The sequence below is a fragment of the Phoxinus phoxinus genome (assembly GCF_949152265.1).
Source record: "Phoxinus phoxinus genome assembly, chromosome: 11".
NCBI classification, from domain to species: Eukaryota; Metazoa; Chordata; class Actinopteri; order Cypriniformes; family Leuciscidae; genus Phoxinus; species Phoxinus phoxinus.
Window position 1 is genome coordinate 15,964,053 of NC_136886.1, and position 13,050 is coordinate 15,977,102.

The 13,050-nt window shown below is 36.9% G+C and overlaps 1 protein-coding gene across 1 annotated transcript in view; it reads left to right on the top strand.

Annotated features, from left to right (window-relative positions):
* Nucleotides 1-682: 682 nt before the first annotated feature.
* The window catches only part of lrrc7 (leucine rich repeat containing 7), a 180,587-nt gene continuing 168,219 nt past the window's right edge, over nt 683-13,050 (top strand). The window contains exon 1 of the mRNA XM_079629141.1: nt 683-1,298. The gene's annotated coding sequence lies outside the window, so the exon portion shown is untranslated. The remainder of the gene's footprint in view (nt 1,299-13,050) is intronic.

The following is a 13,050-nucleotide window of genomic DNA, read 5'->3' on the forward strand; positions in this document are numbered from 1 at the left end:
AGATTACTTAGAAACGCTGCCAGAAGCTTGTGTTTGGTTATACATCTCGTTTGCAGCAGGTCATAACAGCAAGAGGGTGTTCTACTAAGTACTAAAGATGCTTGCCATTAAGGGTTAAATAATTTTGAGACTGCCGAAATCATTAAAAGTTGCATTTTCCATTGAATTTGGGGAAACACTTGAAACATTTGTTGTGTTGAGGTATTTCAATTTTGTTTGATTTGTTCATTGCAAACAGATGAAAGTCTGTAAATTAACCTGGTTTGCAATGGGGGTTGAGTAAATTACATTTGAGCTACCCTGACTTTTGTGATTAATTGAGACATTGCTGAAAATTATGAGGGCTGGAAATATATTAGGCTACTTGAAATATCAAACGTTTTGTTTTGATTTCCTTTTGGGCTCCAGCATTCTTTGGAAATCATACATTTTGTGTTTTCTCTCAACGCTTGCAGCGGGTTTCTCTCACTAATGCTGAAATAAAAACCCGGAATAGAGAAAGAGCTGGAGCCAGTGATCACAGAACCCTGAGCGGGGGAAATAAATATCTGTGACTCCGCTCTATATGCCAGACCTGCTTTTAATCTGTGAGTTGATTGCAGATAGGCTATGCTTAATTAACTATTTTTTAATAGAAGAAATGTACGAGCTAATTGGCCGATTTTCGTAGGCTAATGTGTGTTTTTTATTTAGCCTAACTGTTAAAGAAAATGCCGCAATCGTAGGCTACTTTAGTAGCACCTTTATTTTCTAGTAGCTATAACAAACAGCTGTGAACATAATGGGCTATTTGTTTATGTGTTAGTTTAAGCATTATCATTGAAGCACAATCGTGATGTGATTCGGATTTAAGCAATATTATTAAGTGAGACGCTCAAATAGCTATAAACTCACGTGGCCTGTAACACATGCGCGAGCAGGAGGTGCTAAATTAATAATATGGCGGAGAGAATAATTTAAGACATAATGCAACTTCATAACCAATCCTCGCACTCAGGAGTGAAGCGTAGGTGAACTTGTTTGATTGACGTCGTGGGAGTCCGTCCGCAGACCACTGTATGCACGCGCGCAGCCATTGCACTGAACCGCACCGACGATGCAGAGGGGATGGACACGGTCTAAAGGAGGCACGATGGTTAATAACACAGAGAATTGTGTCGTGTTTGATTAAAAACGTGACCCGCTGTTATTTCCACTGGATTTTTTGGAAGGGAAGGGATCCGAATTCCGTTTTTGGAAAACGTCTTTTTCGAACCTTACGCTCATTCAGTCCCAAAATGAACAAACTGCTCCATACGGTACGTAGGAATTGAGTGCATGTTTTACATGTTTCTTTTGCTCTTTAAAGAACGCGTTTTACAGTGGCAGTGCTTGAATGTTCACGCATCTGCTGCACTGAGTCGCATCTGGCTGAAATGAAAGAACGCCTACTCAAAGTCAGCAGAGCTTTGCGCATGTTGCGGGTGTCATGTCTCCAATGTTCAGATCCACCTCTGATTTAGTGTTGACCCCTCTGTCTGACCCTAAGGAGTTCAGGCGTAAAGGGTTTTTTGCTAGGTAGGCTATAAGTTCACATTGTTGGTCGCGATCTCCCTTGTAATTTCTAGCATCAAAGTCATGATGCGTTTACTCAAAAACGCAGTGTGTAGGCATGTTAATCCAAGTTCAGTTTGGCACTGTTGCTTATAAGGATTACCTAAATTAATTTGCCCCTTTAAATGTGTATGCTTATGTCTTATTACAACCAAAAAGAGGAAGTTGATCAACTTTTCAGCAAAAAACAACAACAACAAAAACACTGTAATATTCAGTCACTTCAGAAATGGGTATCATTATTGAAGTGGGACACTTTAAGATAATTTGTCATTTGTCTTTTTTTAAAATATCATCCAAAATGGCTGCATTAATGGCAACCCATTTTAGTTTTTGATTTATTTATTTTAAATATTCACCCTAGTTAACATAATTGTATGAATTTGCATTATCGTGAATGTGTGGGGGACCTCTGAAATGTTTAGTGTTGGGACAGAATATGAATCGCCTTCAGAAATAGGTGACATGTTATACGTTTCTTGCAGGTTTAGAGGTTTGAAACGTAGTCTTGTCAGAAGCCTCCTTATTTTATTGAGAAATCTTTTAGGAAACTCAGTGGGAGCAATTTGATAGTTTTGTCATGTTAAATGTTGAAGCGGACACATTTAGCCCACCTAATAATCAGCTAAATAAGTGTTTAAGCTGGCAGATTATTAAATGCGTTCCCAAATTTCTCTGAAAGGCCAGACTCTGAGAGTGGGCGAATTATATTAAGTTAACAGTAATCACGACTTATAATTTTAGTGCAAAAGTTTACCGCAAATCAATTACCTATATAGATTACTGTCAAAGCTGCATGATTGTTTTTAATTTTTGTTGCATGTAGGTCAGACAAATAAGCATTTAGATTGATACACAATAATTTTAGACTATTTGGTCACAGAACAGAACAAATTTCACTTGATAGGGCTCAATGAACATTTAGTATACACTTGCCTTTTTTATTTACCCAGAATCTCTTCAAATGTCCAATTATATGATAACATCCTAATTGCCCATATAGTTTGTAATGATAAAAAAGGTGGTTTGAAAGACTTGAAGTCAGTGCCTTAGAGAGGCTCATCACTCCCTCACAAGGTCACCAAATCCTTGGAATGTTTTCCTCTAGAAATCCATCTGAAACCATCTTGACTGGGCAGCAGGCCAACAAGAGTCAGCTAAATTATCTGGGTCTCATGTTAGAAAGAGCCGAAAGTATCAGTAAAAACTTCCCTGTTGTTTCCGAAACATTAAAAAGAAGTTTTCTTGATTAATAGTCGGGTGAGTCACAAATATTTAACTGCCATGCATCATCAAAATGTATTCATTTTAATGCGCATACGGGTCCATATGAGGCTTCTGCATGTTTTCGAGTTCATGATGATGATTTCAGAACTAATGATACATAAACAGACCTGGTTTGAAGGAAGCAACAGTGCAGGGACTGGATCGCCTTGATAAAGCCAATCAGATTAAAGTAGGTCTTCTGTCAACTAGGTCACCCCGACCTACATACGCTTGTCCCATGGAAAATACTCAGCTTTTTTAATCATTTAATGTATATTATGATAGAGCAAGGAGCGGCGTTTATTAAATTCACAACATACTAAATAATTGAAGAGGTGTGGATTACCAGTACAGATCTATCCGTTCAGCTCACACTGGTTCGGTAAAAGACAGATGCTTTAGGGAATGCAAATATCTTTATTTAGTAGTGAGATATATCACTAATTTCTGTATACAGTATGCGTATACTATACATGTATATATATATACATAGTACGGTACATTGAGTGCTGAGACATTATGATATGTCCGAACTGTTTGATGGTAACAAACAAATGCCATTTTATAATTGATCTTAAATTAAGTTATTTGCACGGAATTAAGTTATTACTGGACTTTTGGACCGTTTGTTCCAGTTGGTTTTATTCAGTTTAATTCTACTACTCTTCAAGCATTTTTTGAGCATTTGGAATCACATTTACTTTCAGGATTTCTACTGAAGTTGCTTGATTACATCATGCCATGCTCTTTTAAGTCTTTACTCCCTCTCTCTCTCTCTCTCTCTTATACGCACACACATTTTCTCACTAGTGGTGTGGAGAATGGAGGCAGCCAGAGCTGGCACTTTAATTCCATGGTGCTTTTTCCTCTTCATATCTGTCAGCGGGTCGCTGCATAATTAGCTGCAGATATCTGCACAGGTTTCCATGGTGCAGCATCATCTCTGTGTGAAAGGCCTGCCTACACATAAACACTTTCTCTCTCACACACACACATACACAGCAGAATGCTGGAGGTTTAGCACTTTATTATAATTATCGCCTATTATTGCAGATCTGGAACACCCTTACTCACTATGTGACTTCACAACTAGGAGCAAAGCAATGCATCTGCTGTCTTCTCAGTGGACATAACGGTTCTTTGTTGAAGTGTTTGTTGAAGTGTTACTTTCCCATCTGTTGTGTGTTGTGATGTGGTTTGCCAGTCATGAAAACACCCACAAGTTTTCACCTTTTGAATCATCACTGTAGGTAAGAATGTCTGCGTGATGCATAATTTTCAATGTTCCTCGATGACTTGCGATCTCCATCCTACTTAGGTTTACCGCATGAGCGCTATGTTGAGGTTATGAAGAAGCGATATTTGCGCTTTTCTGATTTTCTGTCTGTCAGTCTGTCATGATTCGCTGTACACTGGCAGAAAAGACGTTTTTTCAGCCTAAGACAAGGTTTGATTTCAGTGTTGTGTGGGCGTCTGCAGTGTAAGAGCTTCCTCTGCGGAGAGAGGCAGAGAGTGGGGGCTTCCAGTTGTGCTCCTCTGCAATGGCAGGCTGAGAGCGGCCCCTGCTGTGTGTGAGAAGGGTGACTGATAGCTGAGGGAGATTTCTGAGGAGCTGAGTAAAAGTTATTCAGCATGCTTATCCACTCAATCTGTCATTCACTTTCCACCTGCAGCAAAGGCATTAGTATGGTACGGGACCAGTGTGGAGGCAAAGTCCCTTCTCTGGGGAAAGTCCCTATATGAAATCCTATTCCTGTTCCGTTTTACGTTTAGTATATGGAACTTTATTTTATCTTTAATGACAACCAACCAATACTATTTATATTTTTATACATATAAATGATATTTATTTATAGAAATATACACTACTTTACAAATGTTTGTTTTTAGCCTCTAATGCTCAACAAATCTGCACGGTAAAAACAGTAATATTGTGAAGTATTTTTACATTATATGATTTAACATAACTGTTTTCTATTTAATATAATTTAAAATGAAATTTTTTCCTGTGATGGTGGCAAAGTTGAATTTCACTCCAGTCTTCAGTGCCATTATCATGTGATCATTCAGAAATCATTCTAATATGCTAATTTGGTGCTCAAGGAACATTACATCTTATTATCAAATGCGCCTGTACGTAGCTCATAGCCAATCATTTCCATTATACCAGATGACGTATGTAGAGCGACAGAAATTAGACAAGGAAGAAGACGATGGGTAAGATATTTTTGTGTAAACAATGACGTTCAGCGACTATTGCCGTTTGTGCAAGATAAACATGAGGGTCGAAGGTATATATGGATATAAACAAACTGATTAGTTGTGTTGCATAGATGTCGTCATCGTCTTGCTGCTCCCTCCCCGTTCTGTGATTGGTTCCCTAGATGAGGCGAAAATCTGGTCCATGGTATCCAGACTGCCTTTCAGCGTGAATAAAATCGCGCTGCGCAAAGGCAGTATGGGGAAACCCAGGCTATCACCAAACTGTATTTCTTCCACATTATAGTGTTTTGGTGTTTCCGTTAATCCGAGTAACTAACAACACTATACAAAAATGTGACAAAGAAATAATTCAGTCATTTAAAGTAGCAGCACACATACAACATACATATTTGTAAGCATATCTTTACATGGTCATCTGAAAGCATATGCACTTTTTCTTATATTTATAGAAACCATATTCCAAGCTGCAGAACCTCGATAAAGCACAGTCTTTTTCATCAAATTTGTTTGTGGACATGCTAAAAAGAGAGCCTTACTCACTTGACACGTTTTACAGTCATGTCTAAACCCCACATATACAAGCTTTTCAAAGAAGAAACTTTGTTGAATATACAATTCAAAAGCAGACATTTATTTGAAGTAGACATTTTCAAATAAATAAATGTCTTTACTGTGACTTTTGATCAATTTAATGGGGCCTTGCTGAATAAAAATAATGAATCAATAAAAAAAAAATCTCACTGACCCCAAGTACTATTTATTAAAACCAGGTCACATAAAATTCTCATCAAGTTTATGCATTTTTCATTATAATAATTCAAATTCATTGTAATGTGTAAAATTAGTTTTACAGCTCGAGGACCTTTCCACATCCCATTGTCTACTTCGCTTCCGTTCGTTTCTGTACTGTCCTATCTCAAAGAAAATAATAATAATAATTTTTCTAAATTGTAATTTTATAATTTAAAACTTTTTTGTGAGTAACTTTTTTAATTAGCCTGTCTGTTTCCACCTCTTTGACCAATTTGTAAGGATTTGTGGACCAGTTGCAGTCAGACATGATGAATGGCATTGACAGGGTAATCAGCCAATCTCAGTGCTGCCAACTTTCACATGACTTTTTCCTGTATTTGCTCTTGATATGTACGTGTTCTTTATTGTGTCTGTGAAGTTCAAGAGACCAGGGTCTGTTTGTCATTTTATGTTTCAGAAGTGTGCTCATGAGTTCCACCGATGTGCCCTCGCCCGCACTGGTTTGAATTGAATGATTTTTTCCCAACAGCCCATACAGCGAGCAAAGTTTGACTCCGAATATGAGAATGGAATATGAGATTTTATCCGCTGGAGCAAAACTGTTTTAGGAACATTTGTGGTTTACCAAAACTGTCTCTCATTTTGTTATATTAATTTGACTTTATTTCTGCACAGTCATCTGAATGGCCATTGCATCCCTCGAAGCTTTACAAAGGCCTCTAAACAATGTTTTGCACTATGCTTTCCTCTTGAGTAATTGAGTTACCTTGGCCATTTCGAGTATTCATATAACGTATTCATATAAATGGCATAGAGAACAGTGTCATTGAAGCGTATGTTATTCATAGTAGTTGTGATCTCACCGAAGATTAATATATTGGACAAACGGAGTGATTGTGGATTTGCGTCAAGCTTAGACCGCATCATGGCAAAGGAACCCACCATCTTCTAATTCACTGCTCTTTATTAAAACAGTCTGGAGGCAGGATGACTATGGGAGGGGAGGAGAGAAGAGAGAGAGAGAGAGGGGGGGGGGGGTGATGTGATTGGAATACACAGTGATTCCTGATCACAACCCCCCCCCCCCTTTATTTCTCTGTCCCTTTATCTTTATTCGTCAATTGTATTCCAACTGAAAACCACATGTTCTCACACACAATTGCTGACACATGACAGCAGGACAGATCACATGTTACTCAAATATTCATAGATCTTCACAAGCTATTTGCTTATTCCCAGAATCTTTGACTTTGAGGGGGCTTAGCTTTTTAGACACACAAGTGAAGGTCACAAGACTGTAAATCTAAAGTGCCAACTAGTCTCTCACCTGTGAAGGATCCCTTTACAACTCTACAGATAAAGCGTTGTCGGGATAATTTTGGTTTTGCGTATCTACCCCAAAGTGATAAACATTTTTAGACAGAATTTTAAGACCAGACAAGTTGTTTGTTAAGGCTTTGTTTGTAGGGACTTACAAACCTGCGCACATATATTCAAATTATTAATGCGCACGTTTATCACAGGCTCGCGTTTAAAGTCTGTAGAGAGAACGATGTCGTCTTAGCAGTCTCTAATTTAAGAACTAATGATCGTTGCGACGGAAGTGAATCAATAAAAACTAACTTTAGCTGGAAAATATCTTTATTCAAGAACCACTATAAAGCCAAAACAATCTCTGTTGCCTTAAATTATCCGTTTATCACTGTAAAGCAGCTTTGAAACAATCTACATTGTTAAAAGCGCTATATAAATGAAGATGACTTGACTTGACTTGACATCGAGTGTGGCATCTAGGATTGCATCACTGTCCTCAAATACTGTTCCCACACTTACTAACAATGAGATGTTAAGATATAAACTGCATACATTTCCAGGATATTTTCACTAACTGATAAACTCCTCAAACTCTTCCCCTTCAAAAGGATTATGCAGCAGCTTGCACAGAGGAACTTGCTACTAAATTGCAACTCTGTATGCAAACTTGTACAGTAAAGCTGATGGTGCATATTGCACAATAAGACATGTTAGCCGGTCACTCAGATCATACTCGGGGATTTCTGTTCTTAGTTTCATTCATCTTACAGATATTTGAACTTGAAACCAATTAGCCTTTGGACAACAAGCCAAATCCCTTTACTTATGCTACCATTTAAAAGTGTGGGGTTAATAAGATTTTATTTTTTGAAAGATAAGACTTCTACTGTAAGCAGGTCTGTTCTATATGATTTGTCTCTGCTCACATGCAAGGGATATAATACAAACAGGTGCAATCCCATGGAAAACCATGTTCATTGAACGTCGTTTATAATTTTAAATGCAATGCATTGCTGCAGTTTAAATGCAAACATTTTTTTTAGTGTGCAGGCAATCAGGTTCCTTGTCAAAATACAATGACATATTATTTTTCCATGCAATGCATATCATTTGTGAACATATTTTCAAAAGCTATGGCTTTTGAAATGCTGTGAAAATGCATGTATTTAATTGTAATTTAATGTTAAATTGTATGTTTTTTTGCAAGTAAAACATATGAATGACCATATCATTTACTCTAAAAACAGTATAAGAACTTCCCAGAAGTCTCTATCTTGTTATGTAAATTACAGTTTTATGGTACATTGTTTATTCCATTATTTTAGTTTGATGTGAGTTACCCTGATAGAATGACCCTGTGCTCTGTCCATATACGAGTAATTGGCCATGTTTTATGGAGAGGCCATTTACGATGAACCCTCATTGTGGCGTATCAGTAGCCTACATTTGAAGGTACAAAGCATATTTTGGTATTGTTCAAGTAAATTGGTATATTGACATTACATCATTGAATAACATATACAGTTAAAGTTGTAAAATATACTAATTTACAGTGTAGAAAGAAAGTCAAACGGAAAAGGACATAAAAGGACATAAGAGTTAGTAAATGATGAGATGATTTTAAATGTTGGGTAAAACTATCACTTTAAATAATGAGAGATGGGAATGTGTGAGAACTGTGAATGAATTTGGCAGTATCCTGCCCTTGGTTGAGCATGTACTTTGTGTCCTTGAGTTGTTTTGCTTTTTCCTGCTGTTTTTCCCACTGATTGTCTGGTCACTGGTGAAGGTTGATATGAGTTGGTTACAATGCAGATAGAGTGAGAGAATGCTTGCAGTAGACTATCTTTTTATACTGATACACAAGCGGTTTGACAGATGTGTTACTGTGGAAAATGGTTTGGAGAAGATGACGGATGCTGTCTTTTGTGTTTGGTTTAGAATCTGAACGTTCCTTTAAATGCTAGTTTATAATATGCCCTAAAACATATAATAGATGATAGATAATAGATAAGACGTATAATAGATGCTACTATATTTTCCCCCTTTTTTGTTCTAAGAGCTTTAAGATCTTGAGGATCTTCTAAACAAGCTAGCATTTTTTCTGATTGGTCCTTATTCTGTTACAATTATTGCTGAAGGTAAAATGTTCAAATGAGCTGAACATCAGGCGAATGAGAAACTAGGGCAAAACATAATGTACTGGACCCATATACTAAGTGATCTCTATTTTGAGCAGATAGACAATGAGCAGATTTGCTTCATTTTAATCACAAATTACATGGCAGAAGCATTTCTTGAAATTATTTAGCATTAAGAGGATATTCACTTTAAAAAAATATATAGGAACATGGAGGAATGTAGGAGTCATGAAGTGTATTGATCGGTCTCTGTGCACCAGATGGAGCCATGGCTGCATTTTGATGCGTTTCAATCAGTTATGTGAAATTGCTATTTAAAAACCAAAAGCATTTTTTTTATATAATCTGAATCTGTCATTACAATCGTGTATGACTTTCTTTCATCTGTGGAAAACAAAAAAAAGATATGCCTCAATTAACATTTTTGTTTTGGACCCAATTCCCTCCCATTGTATGAACAAGGTTCTTCAAAATATATTATTTTGTGGTTCGCAGAAGAAAGAAAGTCTTACATGTTTGGGTGAGTAAATAATGGCAGCATTTTCATTTTTGAATGAACTTTCCATTAATGGAATGTTTTGTTGGGATTTAAAAGAAAAAAAAAAGATATATATTATATTCCATATACATGCTAGCTCACATGTAGGGCAGTGCTTATCTCGTCATCTTTGAGTATGGAAATAGAAAATGGTTGATGGATTGAAGTCTAAAGTAATCCACACTAAAGAAATGCTTGTACAGTACATTGACATTACTGACGGTGGCTTATGAAGTACGGCATATAACTAATCTTAACTAGAAGATTAGTGAGCACTAAGTATGTTTGCTCTGGTGTCTCGTTACCATTTCCACGACGCACACGCTGTAGTCAACAGTAGATGATAAAATGACAGAACTTAATTCATATCCTCTGTCTTGCACTTTCTCCTCCGTAGCCTGCAGTTTCCATGGCAACTCTGTGTAGCATGAGCGCTTGTCAGCCCACTCAGGCAGGCTTCGCTGTGTGAAGTCACAAATAAAACATTCTCTCTCTTCATCTCACCATCCCTACTGCAGTACAAACCCAAGCACTTCCTCCTGACTATACCAGTTCGATACACGAGAATCATACCAGTCCACTCAGTTTGTCCTCCTTTGTGGAATAGTAAAAAGTAGCAAATCGCTCTGATATTGCCAATCCTGGTAGAGCTTTTTAGTTATTGGCAGGGTAATGTTTCATTTTAAGCATTGATTGTACTGTACAATACCCTTTATGTTAGAAGATATATTTTTGAAAGCCGAAAGGTCAAGCTTGGATTATGGCTAAGGACATCAGTTGACACTGTCAAGCTCAGTTTTGACCTTGAACTGTAACAAAGTGTTTTAGAGAATAAGACATTTTTTTTTTCTGTTGTCAGAAGGTTCTGTCTTATGTTTCATAATGCAGGAACTATATCATTTCTGTTCCAGAAATCGTTCCATTATCTGGAAAAATTTTTACATTCTGCACCTTCGTAGCCATTTACGGATTAATTCACACGCGGTACAATTTAAGGCCTTATTTTAGGGGAAAAAATATTTTCTGTGTTCTTTGAAGGATGTAGTTCATCGAAAATTCTGTAATTTACTCACCATCATTCCAAACCTGTATGACTTTCTTTCTTCTGTGGAAGATAAAATATATTTTGAAGAATCTTCACGCTGATCTTTTGCAATAACGCAGTTCATAGTGACCAAATTATTAAAAAAAGGAAACATAAGGGGGATCTTTGACTACATTTGGCACTATTCTAAGTCTTCTAAAGACATGCTAGATTTATCTGAAGAACAACCCAAAATAAAGTCATTATTTATTGATAATATTGCCCATCAGATAGCTGATAACTTTAAAACGGTTGAAAATGGATCACTGAGTCAGTAAGTTAAATGGATCACTGAGTCAGTAAGTTAAAAATGATTCATGAATGAATCTGTCCAATTCCATTTAATGAATGATTCTGAATAGGGAATTAATCATTTGGTATGATTTGTAAAATTCTAATTAAAAAAAGCTTTATTGTCTATCTCCACAGGGGTAGAAAATTGTCTTTAGATAAGAGGCTCAACAAACAATATACAACAATATACAGCTAACAATACAACAATACACAGCTAACAACAATACAATACAACAGACAACCTAATCCACAAGTTCATCGAAAAGAACCAGCTCAAAATTCTGATTTACTGTTCAGTTTATATACAGCAAATATAAATGAACTTTAATTTTTGGGTGAACTGTACCTTTAACAAGTAGAAGCTTACGACATTTAAGGACAAATATTATATTGTCTGGCTCAGTGGGTTTGCTGCATTTTGGGTGAATCACTACATGGTGACTGATGGTACCTGCTAGGTCATTTCCCAACAGGGAGGATGTGATTTGTAGTTATAGTGGTTCATTCCGGCTGACGTACATTTTGTCCTCTGCACCTGAACCTAAAAAACACGAGAAACATGAACAACGATCAGTTAAAGAAATTGCTTTGTTTTTTCATTACTTTTATTTCAAGTTCAGCTTGAATGTTTAAACAGGTCTTTCCTTAATTCAGAGTACAATTCTTCACCATGCTGACAAAATGCAGAGGCACCAGAAATAACAAAGTAGGCCAGTGCAAGGTATTCTGGGATGCCTAGACACCCTTTGGGTGCCATCAAGAGACTTTTGTCTAATATTATTACTCTATTGCATGGGTGCCTGTTTAGCTTCTCAAGGAGGAGTGACATTAGATGGTTTACAGCATCTAATTTAATCTTATCTTGAACTAATGGGCTGTTTATTTTATGTTTAGTTAATACTTATTCAATCTTCATGTGGAATATTCAGCTGTATATCATAGCTGAAAATAAAACCCGAACTTGACAATGAAAACATGAAAGAATTCTAGGATAATTAAAGTTGAGGATGCATTGAAAATCACAGAGCCACTTATTTTTGTGCACTATGAAACCATAGGTTATAAAATGCACAACATATCAGTTCCATTTAAAGCAGACCTCTTCTTAAAACACAAAAATGCTACAGGCAGGTGTAGGGGATGAAACTTGCTCTGTGAGAGGCCATATGGGCTGTGTTAGTGCCTGGAGGTGCTCCCGTTCAAGTGACTCAGTGATCTCGTCTCCTCACGTGGCAACTCCGCTTATCCTCAACCCTCCGCCGCGGGCTGTCAACATTAGAGGCAGGAATGATTGTGTGTGGCCTGCTGTGCTTCATAATAAACATTCATGATATGTTTTAGCATTTGTACTACCTCGCTAATGTGTAGCAATGTTGATGGTACGTCCCAGAAACAGAGGACCTTGGGGACGATTGCTCCATTTTCCCCTTCCTTCTGTTTATTAATTTATCTGTTTTATTTGTGCCATGCCTGACCTGAGGACAGCTTAGCCGCCTTTAAATGAGTGCAAGGTGCTCATGAACATTTGCTTTTGAAGGACGAATTTGCATTTGAAAGATTTCAAGACCTTTTCACTCTGTTTAAATCATGTCAGGCGGTGTTTCTTCAAGGCACTTTTGTCCCTGTGGACTGTGAATTTCCTTAAAAATCAGTTTATTTAATTTACTAACAGTAAACTATAAAACATTGAATGTGCATGCATTATTGGAGAATTCTGTCATTTTTTTTCTCCCAAAGTTTCATGAACATATGTCATTTCCACCCAGGCTTATTACAGTTAACAAAAAATAAAATAAAAATGTATATAAATAAACAGATATATTTTTGTTGCTTAAACTTAATTT